The sequence below is a fragment of the Microtus oregoni genome, unplaced genomic scaffold (genome assembly GCF_018167655.1).
Source record: "Microtus oregoni isolate MIOR12 unplaced genomic scaffold, Mior012 000006F_ref0000085, whole genome shotgun sequence".
Classification (NCBI taxonomy): Eukaryota; Metazoa; Chordata; class Mammalia; order Rodentia; family Cricetidae; genus Microtus; species Microtus oregoni.
In genome coordinates, this window is record NW_024543065.1 from 53,769,496 (window position 1) to 53,778,988 (window position 9,493).

Below are 9,493 nucleotides of genomic sequence, written 5' to 3' on the forward strand. Positions count from 1 at the left end.
AATATATCCATTGATCTTATTGTAACTTCTCTCCAATCAATGTAACCACCATATGGTCCTCAGCCTATGGTGGTACAGTTGTGATCCTAGCCATCACTGGGAGATACCCAAAGAGTCAAATTTATGCATTAATGACAGTTCCTTGCAGGAGGGCATGCAACCAAGGCCGCTGAGTTCTAGTGAGCCAGAGAATCCTTCCCACACCTCCTTAGTGCCTTTTTTATTTTTTAATGCAGGGTTTCTTTGTGTGACCCTGGCGATCCTGGAACTCACTCTGTAGCCCAGGCTACCCTCCAACTTACCCCCACTGCCTGGCATGATCCATAGTTTGATTCACAGTTCCTTCATTAGTATGATTTATCAAGCAGAACAGCTTCCACATTGCCTAGGTTCCTCTGTCTTTGGTGTCAACACCTATAACGGGGATAGACCCTATGGGAACAGCATAGACAATCATATAAATAGGGGCACTCCTGTAAGCCACGTGTCTCATGAACATCAAAACACCATAATCAACATAGCTATGTGGCCTCAAGCAGGACAACTCAAGGACATTGTACTCCAACAGAGACAGTACCACCTACCTCCTGGGTAGTAATACAGACCCTGAACAGCCATCAGCTGCGCCGCCAATAAATCAAACTGAGAAGAGAGCAGTTTCATTAGCCTTGATTAACAGTTGGGCGGTGGTGGCACACATCTTTAATCCTAGCACTTAGGAAGCAGAGGCAGGTGGATCTCTGTGAGTTTGAGTCCAGCCTGCCCTACAGAGTTAGTTCTAAGACAGCCAGAACTGTTACACAGAGAAACCCTGTCTCAAAAAAAAAACAAAGAAACAAAAAAATTAAAAATTCCTTAGGCATTTGTAACCATGTAATTATATGATCTGTTCCTCTCCACCAATCATTAAAAGTAACTCATCCCCCTTCTGTACACAAGACACTAGGGTTCACCTTAAAGGTGACATATCCTGTCATTTCCAGTGAAGTGAGGGAAGTGTGGTGGCGATGCATCAATAAACAACACATTTGAGAGGTGCAGGTGGGAGGATCAGGAGTTCGAGGTCATCCTCCTCACACATCCAGTTTGAGGTCAAAATAATGAATAATGCAGACAGACCTGGAGAGATTGCTCAGTGGCCAAGACACTTGTTTTCTTTCTTTCCTTCCTTCCTTTCTTCCTTCCTTTCTCCCTCCTTCTTCCCTTCCTTCCGTCCTGCCGTCCTGCCTTCCTTCCTTCCTTTCTTTATTATTTATTTATTTTTGGTATATTGAGACAGGGTTTCACTGTGTAGTCCTGACTGGCCTGGAACTCACTTTGTAGACCAGGTTGGCCTTGAACGCACTGAGATCTTCCTGCCTCTGCCTCCCGAGCGCTGGGACTGAAGACACGCACCACCTCTGCCTGCTGATTTGGTGTTTTCAAAGAAGACCCAGGTATGGTTCCCAACATGCACATAATAGCTAATAACTGTGAATAACTCCAGTTTCAGGGGTTCTGACGCCAATCTTCTAACCTCTATGGGCACCAGGCACACACATGGAGTACATGCAAACAAAACACACTAAACACAAATAAAATGTTTTTAAAGAGGGTGTGTGAAAAAGGAAAGGTTAAACATGCCATTTATCATCGCCTCAACTTGATGACAGGGTCAATTAGTGACCTATGTCCAATACCATTTTCTTTTTTTTTTTGGTTTTTCGAGACAGGGTTTCTCTGTGGTTTTGGAGCCTGTCCTGGAACTAGCTCTTGTAGACCAGGCTGGTCTCGAACTCACAGAGATCCGCCTGCCTCTGCCTCCCAAGTGCTGGGATTAAAGGCGTGCGCCACCACCGCCCGGCTCCAATACCATTTTCTGATGAGCGGAAGGAAGCATGCCACGAATCGTCTTGGCCTTAGATTCCTTTCACCAGAGTACACACGAAACATGGCCAAGATTACCAATTAGATGTGACAGCATGAACTGTTTGGTTTTGAGACAACATCTCACTGTAAAGACCAAGCTGACCTCAAATTCAGAGCAATCCACCTATCACAGCCTCCCGAGCATTGAGGTCACAGGTGTGTGATGTCATCCATGCCGTCTGCCTCGTGGCTCATGCACAAACTCTTCAAATAGTGTTAAACTAGCCAAACATGCTTGTAATCCCAGCACTTAGGAGGCAGAAAAAGGAGGATGGTCATGGGTTCTACACCAACCTAGTCTACATAGTAGCTTTCAGGCCAGTCAGCAGTACAAGGCTAGACCCTGTCTCGGAAAACAAAGAGAATTTTTGGTTTGGGGTTGTTTGGGGGGGGTTGTTTGTTTTTTTTAGTTGGTTGGTTGGTTGCTTTTTCAAGACAGGGCTTCTCTGGTGTAACAGTCCTGGTTGTCCTGTAACTTGCTCTGTAGACCAGGCTGGTCTCGAACTCATAGAGATCTGCCTGTCTCTGCCTCCCAAACGCTGAGATTAGAGGTATGTGCCACCATGCCTGACTCCCCAAGATTTCTTTTTAAAATTGTTTTAAGTTACATGTCTGTTTGTGCACCTGTGTGGGTGCGTGTGCATGTGAAGGCAGGTGCTCTTGTGCACCTGTGTGGGTGCGTGTGCATGTGAAGGCAGGTGCTCTTGTGCACCTGTGTGGGTGCGTGTGCATGTGAAGGCAGGTGCTCTTGTGCATCTGTGTGGGTGCGTGTGCATGTGAAGACAGGTGCTCTTGGAGACTGGAGGTGTCAGATGCTCAGTAGCCAGATTGCAGGCAGTGATGAGCCACCTGACATGGGTGCTGGGAACTGAACTTAGGTCTTCTGGAAGAGCAGCAGGTGCTGTTAGCTGCTGGGCCTTATCTCCAGACTCCACCCTTTAAAGATTTGTTTATTTGCATTGTATGTGTAGGAATCTTTTGCCTGTGTTTTTTTAAAATTTATTTTAACTTTATTTTATGTGCATTGGTGTGAAGGTATCAGATCCCCTGGAATTGGAGTTACAGACAGTTGTGAACTGCCATGTGGGTGCTGGGATTTGAACCTGAGTCTTCTGGAAGAACAGCTGGTGCTCTTAATTGCTGAGCCATCTCTCTAGCCCCCTTGCCTGTGTTTTTGCAAGTACATTGTGTGTGAACCTAATGCCAGTGGAGACCAAAAGAAAGTGAACTGGAAATACAGACTGTTCTTTTCTGTCTTGTAAGTGATGGGAACCAAATCTGGGTCTCTGCAAGTGCTTTTAAGATCTAGGTCACAGCTTTTCTTTTCTTTCTTTCTTTTCTTTTTCTTTTTTGCTTGTTTATTTATTTTTCGAGACAAGGTTTTTTTCTGTGCAGCCCTGGCTATCTTGGAACTTGCTGTGTAGACCAGGCTAGCTTCAGACTCAGAGATCCCCCTGCCTCTGCCTCCCAAGTGCTGGGATGAAAGGTGTGCACCACCATGCCCAGCTGCTAGGCCACCTCTTTAGTGCTCCAAAATTATTTTGAATTAAAGAGTGGTGGCTCACACCTCCTATAAGTCTAGCACTCAGAGGGCTGAAAGTGGAGGATTTCAGGTTTTAGGTGAAGCTAGGCTATCTACTGAGTCCAGGCCAGGCAGATACAAGGTGAAAACTCTGTCAGAGAACACAATAACAAAAAAGGTGGCTAAGACAACTCAGTGGTTAAGAACACTTTCCTTGCAGAGGGCTCTGGTTCAGTTCCCAGCACCTATATTGTGGCTCACAACCATCCATTTCCAGAGCATCTAATGCCCTCTTCTGACCTCTATGGCTACGTACACATGTGGTACACCTACATGCATATACATAAAATAAATACATCTTCTAAAAATTTAAAAGGTTTTTTTTTTTTTTTTTTAAAAAAAGGCAAGCTGATCCTTGTTTCCTGGTGGCTCACACATTTAACCCCTTGGAAGGCAGAGGCAGGTGGATCTCTGAGTTGGAGGCTAAGCTGGTCTACAGAGTAAGTTCCAGGACAGCCAGGGCTACACAGAGGAACCCTGTCTCGAAAAACAAAACAAAACGAACTACCAAAAATAAGTTCCTCAAGGGATGGAGAGATGACTCAGCAGTTAAGGGCACTGACTGCTCTTCTAGAGGACCAAGGTTCAATTCCCAGCACCCATATGGCAGCTCACAACTGTTTGTAACTCCAGTTCCAGGGGATCCAACACCTTCACACAGGTGTACATATAGGCAAAACCCCAATGCACATAAAGTACAAATAAATAAATTTAAAAAATATAGAACATCTTGCTTTTTTAAAAAAAAAAAGTCCTCAAAAAGAAAACCAAACCAAAACTCAAAGAGAAATGTATATTTTGGTATTTTTTTTTCACACTTAGAATTTCTGACAGAGTCTCATGTAGTCCCACACGGCACTGAACTCACTCGGTAGCTGAGGAAGGCCTTGACTGACTCCAGGTCCTCCTGCTTCCACCTCGCCTCTGGAGTCCTGAGTGGGATCTTAGGCATGAACCTCTGTGGCCTGGTCTTGTTTGTCCTAACTCATTTGCTTTCTCTGAAACTGTCACAGAGGCCAGGCAGGCCTCAATCTCTTGGCAATTCTGCCTCAGCCTTCCAAGTGCTACGATTTCAAGTATGAGCCCCTAGAGGCTGGCTAGTGCTTCCCCATATCCCACACCCCATCATCCCCACCCCAATCCCCAGGAGTGTGTGTTATAATTTTTGAGGACGAACATGGTTAAAGTGTTCTTTAAAAATTATTGAGCACATGGGCTCATCCCTTTAACCCTAGCACTCAGAGGAAGATGCAGGTGGATCTCTATGAGTTTGAGGCCAGCCTTATCTACAGAGTGAGTTCCAGGACAGCCAGAGCTGTAAAGTCTCAAACAAACAAACAAAAAAGATTACCCCAAATTACCCCAAATTATTTTATTTTCTGTGTAAGGGTGTTTGCCTGTATGTATGTTCACGTGCATGTGTGTACCTGGTGTGTTTGCATATATATATATATATATATATATATATATATATGTCTGTGTGCCATGTGTATGCCTGGTATGTTTACATGTATGTATTATGTCTATGTGTCATGTGTGTGCCTTGAGCCTGCAGAGATCAAAACGGGTATCAGAACCCCTGGAACTGGAGTTACAAGCTTGTGCGCTGCCTTGTGAGTGCTGGGAATTGAACTCAGATCCTTTGGAAGAGCAGTCAATGCCCTTCACTGTTAATTTTTTCAGTGCCTGGTTTATTTAGTTTTTGGGAGGGCAGCGGTTAGGAGGTGTTGAGACAGGTCTCAATTTTAGCCCTGGCTGACCTAGAACTCAGAGAGATCCATGCTGGGGATAGGGCACGTATGTATCACAGTAAACAAGTGAAGATTAGAAGACAACTTTCAGAAGTTGGTTTTCTCATTCCATATTTGAGTCCTGGGGATTGAACTCAGGGACTTAGTCTTGGCAGCAAGCACCTCTACCTGACAGGACAAGGCCACCTCCCTAGCCCTCTTTCTATTGTTGTAAATCTCTTGGTTGTGGTGTTGAGGATGAAATCCAGAGCTTTGTCTATGCTAAACATGAGTGTACATTCCAAATAAAATAACTTATAACTGTAATAGAGCATAGTACTAGGTGATATTCTGATATATGTATATATGTATATGTATCATAATGTACAAGTCAGATTTAACAATCTTTCTTTTTTGTTTTGTTTTGTTTTTCGAGACAGGGTTTCTCTGTGGCTTTGGAGCCTGTCCTGGAACTCCCTTTGTAGACCAGGCTGGCCTCGAACTCACATAGATCCGCCTGCCTCTGCCTCCCTAGTGCTGGGATTAAAGGCATGCGCCACCACCGCTCGGTTTAACAATCTTTCTTAAACATTTAGCTTTCCCCCCTCCTCTCCTTTTTTTTTTTTTCTTCTTCAGATACGGTCTGTCCGTGTAACCCAAGTGTCTTGATCCTTCTGCATCAGCCTCCCAAATGCTTCTCCCCCCCCCCAAAACAGGGTTTCTCTGTGTTGCTTTGGAGTCAGGCTGGCCTCGAACTCACAGAGATCCGCCTGCCTCTGCTTCCTGAATGCCTGGCTCTCCTTACAATTTCTTTCTTTCTTTCTTTCTTTCTTTTCTTTTCTTTTTTTTTTTTTTTTTGTTTTTCAAGACAGGGTTTCCTTACAATTTCTTTACAGCTGTTTTTTGTTTTCCTATTGTTTCCTGAAATAGGACCTCATTTAGCTCTCGCTGACCTTCAATTCACTCTCAAGTGTGGCTCGCCTTGACCATCCATTTCCACCTCCCAAGTGCTGGGAAAACAGAGCTGGGCCTTGGTCTCCTTCCTTCTTTTTTAAGTACAGGGAACTTCACCCTGCTGTGCAAACAACACTAGTTTGCTGCTCTAACTCTCTAGGCCTTCCTAACAAAGCCATCAAGATCTTTTATTCTTTTCTTTATCTGTTTTTCCCCTCTCTCTGCCAGGAAGGAACACAGGACCTCAAGCCCAGCTTGCAAATGTTCTACCTCTGAGCCACACCCTCTGCCCTGTTTCTATTTTAAAAGGGTTGGAAATCAAGGCACAGAAGGGGGTGGGGTGGAGGTGAATTAAGTGACCTTCCCAATCCCGCAGCTGGGAAGAAAAGGTCCAGCTGTGATTTGACCCCAGGCAACCTAAGGGAGTGCTGTCCTATCTCCCTCAGTCACCCCTCACCCACAGGACAGTGCAACTGGGTACGTAAGTTAACTACGGTTTATGTAATTCTCCCAGGGGCAGGGTACAGCTCCCTCTGAACACACACCTTTCCTCCAATAAGGCTTGGCCTGTGTGATCTCCCACTAACAGCTCTCCCTGCGTTCCTGCGTGCTGTAACTTTCCTAAGCGGTACCGGTGGGTGAGTGGTGGGGGATCCACCTCTGTGGCTATCATGACCACACTCCATCTAGAAAGTCTTTGCACTGTGGCAGAATGTGTCCTTGGCACGATGTGTTTGTTTAATCCTCACACCTGATGTGTGCTGACAGGGCAACACATCTTAGCCCTAACCCACTCAAGTCTGTGTGGACAGTGGGAATTGGAACGGCCCAGCAGGAGCCTCCCCACCGACAGCACCTTCTTCTTGTATTGTGCATTAACAAGGCTGGTTAGCATTTGCAAACTTGAAGAATTCTCGGTAACTGCCCTAAATCCCCTTGGTGACAGCAGGAATCATTCACGAGGGGCTATCCAAATGACCTAAGTGGTTTCTGCCTGTGTTTTTCATTTGTTTTGGGGACTATATAGTCCTGCTGGCCTAGAACTCATAGATATACCCTTGCCTCCCTCCACTTCTTAAATCGCTGCTTCTCAGCCTTCCTAATGCTGGGAGCTTTTAATACAGCTCCTTACGGTGTGGTTACCCTAACCATACAGCTATTTTCATTGCTACCTCATAACTATAATTTTGCCACTGTTATGAATCATAATGCAAATATCTGATATGCAGGATTCGACCCCCCTAAGGGGTCTTACAGGTTGACAACTGCTGTCTTTTTTTTCCCCCTAGTTTCCCTGTGTAGCCCTGGCTGTCCTGGAATTAGCACTGTTGCCCAGGCTGGCCTTGAACTCACAGAGATTGCCTGCCTCTGCCTCTGAGTGCTGGGATTAAAAAGGCGTGCGCCACCACCGCCACTCGGTGAGAACTGTTTTAAATGGTGGGCTTAAAGGGGTAAGCCACCGTGCACTAGCTGTTTTTCTCTCCTTTTTTTATTTGTGTGTGTATGTGTGTGGGCACAAGGAGGACAAGTGGACATCAGATGACAGTTTGTGGGAGCTGGGCTCCTAGGGCTGGCACTTGGGCTGCCAGGCTTAGCACCTCTGCCAGCAGAGCCATCTCACCATTACTCTCTGGTTTTCCAGAGTGTCACTATAAAGCCATGATTGGTTTGCAACTCTAATCCCCCTGCCTCAGCTTCCCAAGTGAGGGCCAATGGTATGTTTCTTTTTTTGTTTTGTTTTGTGTTTTTGTTTTTTAGAGCTATGTGTGTAGCTCTGGCTGTCCTGGAATTAGCTCTGTGGACCAGGCTGACCTCGAACTCACAGAGATCCTCCTGCCTCTGCCTTCAGAGTACTGGGATTAAAGGCACTTGCCATCACCATTTGGCTTTTTTGCTGTTTTTTTGAAATGTGCATTTTTATTGTTGGTGGTTATTTTTAAGACAGGGTTTCTCTGTGTAGTCCTGATCATCCTGGAACTCTCTGTACACCAGGCTGGCCTTGATCTCAAGAGATCTGCCTGCTCTGCTTCCTGAGTGGTTGGATAAAGGTGTGTGGCACCCTGCCTGTCAATATCTGCATTTTAAAAATGTGCATTGGTGTTTTGCCTGTATACATGTCTATGAACAGCTTGTGTGCCTTATGCCTGCAGAGGCCAGAAGGTGTTGGATCCCTAGAACTGGAATTACCTAATATCTATGAGCTACCACATAGATGCTGAGCATCAAATTCGGGTCCTCTGGAAGAGCAGCCAGTGCTCTTAACCACTGAGCCATCTGTCCAGCCCCAGGCATGATCTTTAATTTTGCAGTACTAGTACTTGGGAGACTGAGGAAGGAAGAGTGCTTTGAATTTGTGGCCAGTCTGGACTACAGTGTAAGAGAGAGTTTGGTGCGGTAGGAGAGGGGAGGTAGAAGAAAGTGTAAGTTTTTTTTAAAATATTTATTTATTATGTATACAGTATTCTGTCTGTTTGTATGCCTGCTGACCAGACCTCATTACAGATGGTTGTGAGCCACCATGTGGTTGCTGGGAATTGAACTCAGGACCTTTGGAAGAACAGGCAGTGCTCTTAACCACTGAGCCATCTCTCCAGCCCAGTGTAAGGTTTTTTAAGTTCTACAATAGCATGGGTAATAGACTAAGTTCTCTGTGAACTTGTAAGGACAGTTAATTTTTCCTGAATCCCTGTGGACAGTGAGACCTTCCTATAGACAGTGTAAGTACCGAGGACAACTGGTGCTTTCTGCATGCCCTGTGTGAAGCAGCCATATACCACAGAATATTCTTAGTTAAGAGTTTCTGCTATGGTAAAGCACTAGGACTAAAAGCAACTCAGTGATTAAAGGGTTTATTTCACCTTACCTATCATTGAGTCCGTCTGAAGGGAAGTCAAGGCAGGAACTGAGGCAGAAGCCATGGAGGGACCCTACATAATGGCTTGATCTCCATGGTTTGCTCAGCCCGCTTCCTTCTATGCCCCAGGACTACCTTGTCAGGGGTGGCACCCACCCACAATGGATTGGACCCTCTAGCATCAGCCACTAGTCAATTAAGACAGTAACCTACAACAGATTTGCCTACAGGACAATCTTGTGGAGGCAACTGAGGTTCATTCCATCTCAAGACTCTAGCCTATGTCGACGTGACATAAGAACTAGTCAACAGTGACTAGTCTTGAGTGTCCATCATAGGCAAGAGAAACATTCCTCAGAGCCGGTGAACATCGTTCCAAGGGAACTATAGAAAAAAAATTCACTCGGCATCTGGGGAACAGCCGTTCTATGGCCCAGAGGGTATGCGGCACATTCTCTCCTCCTC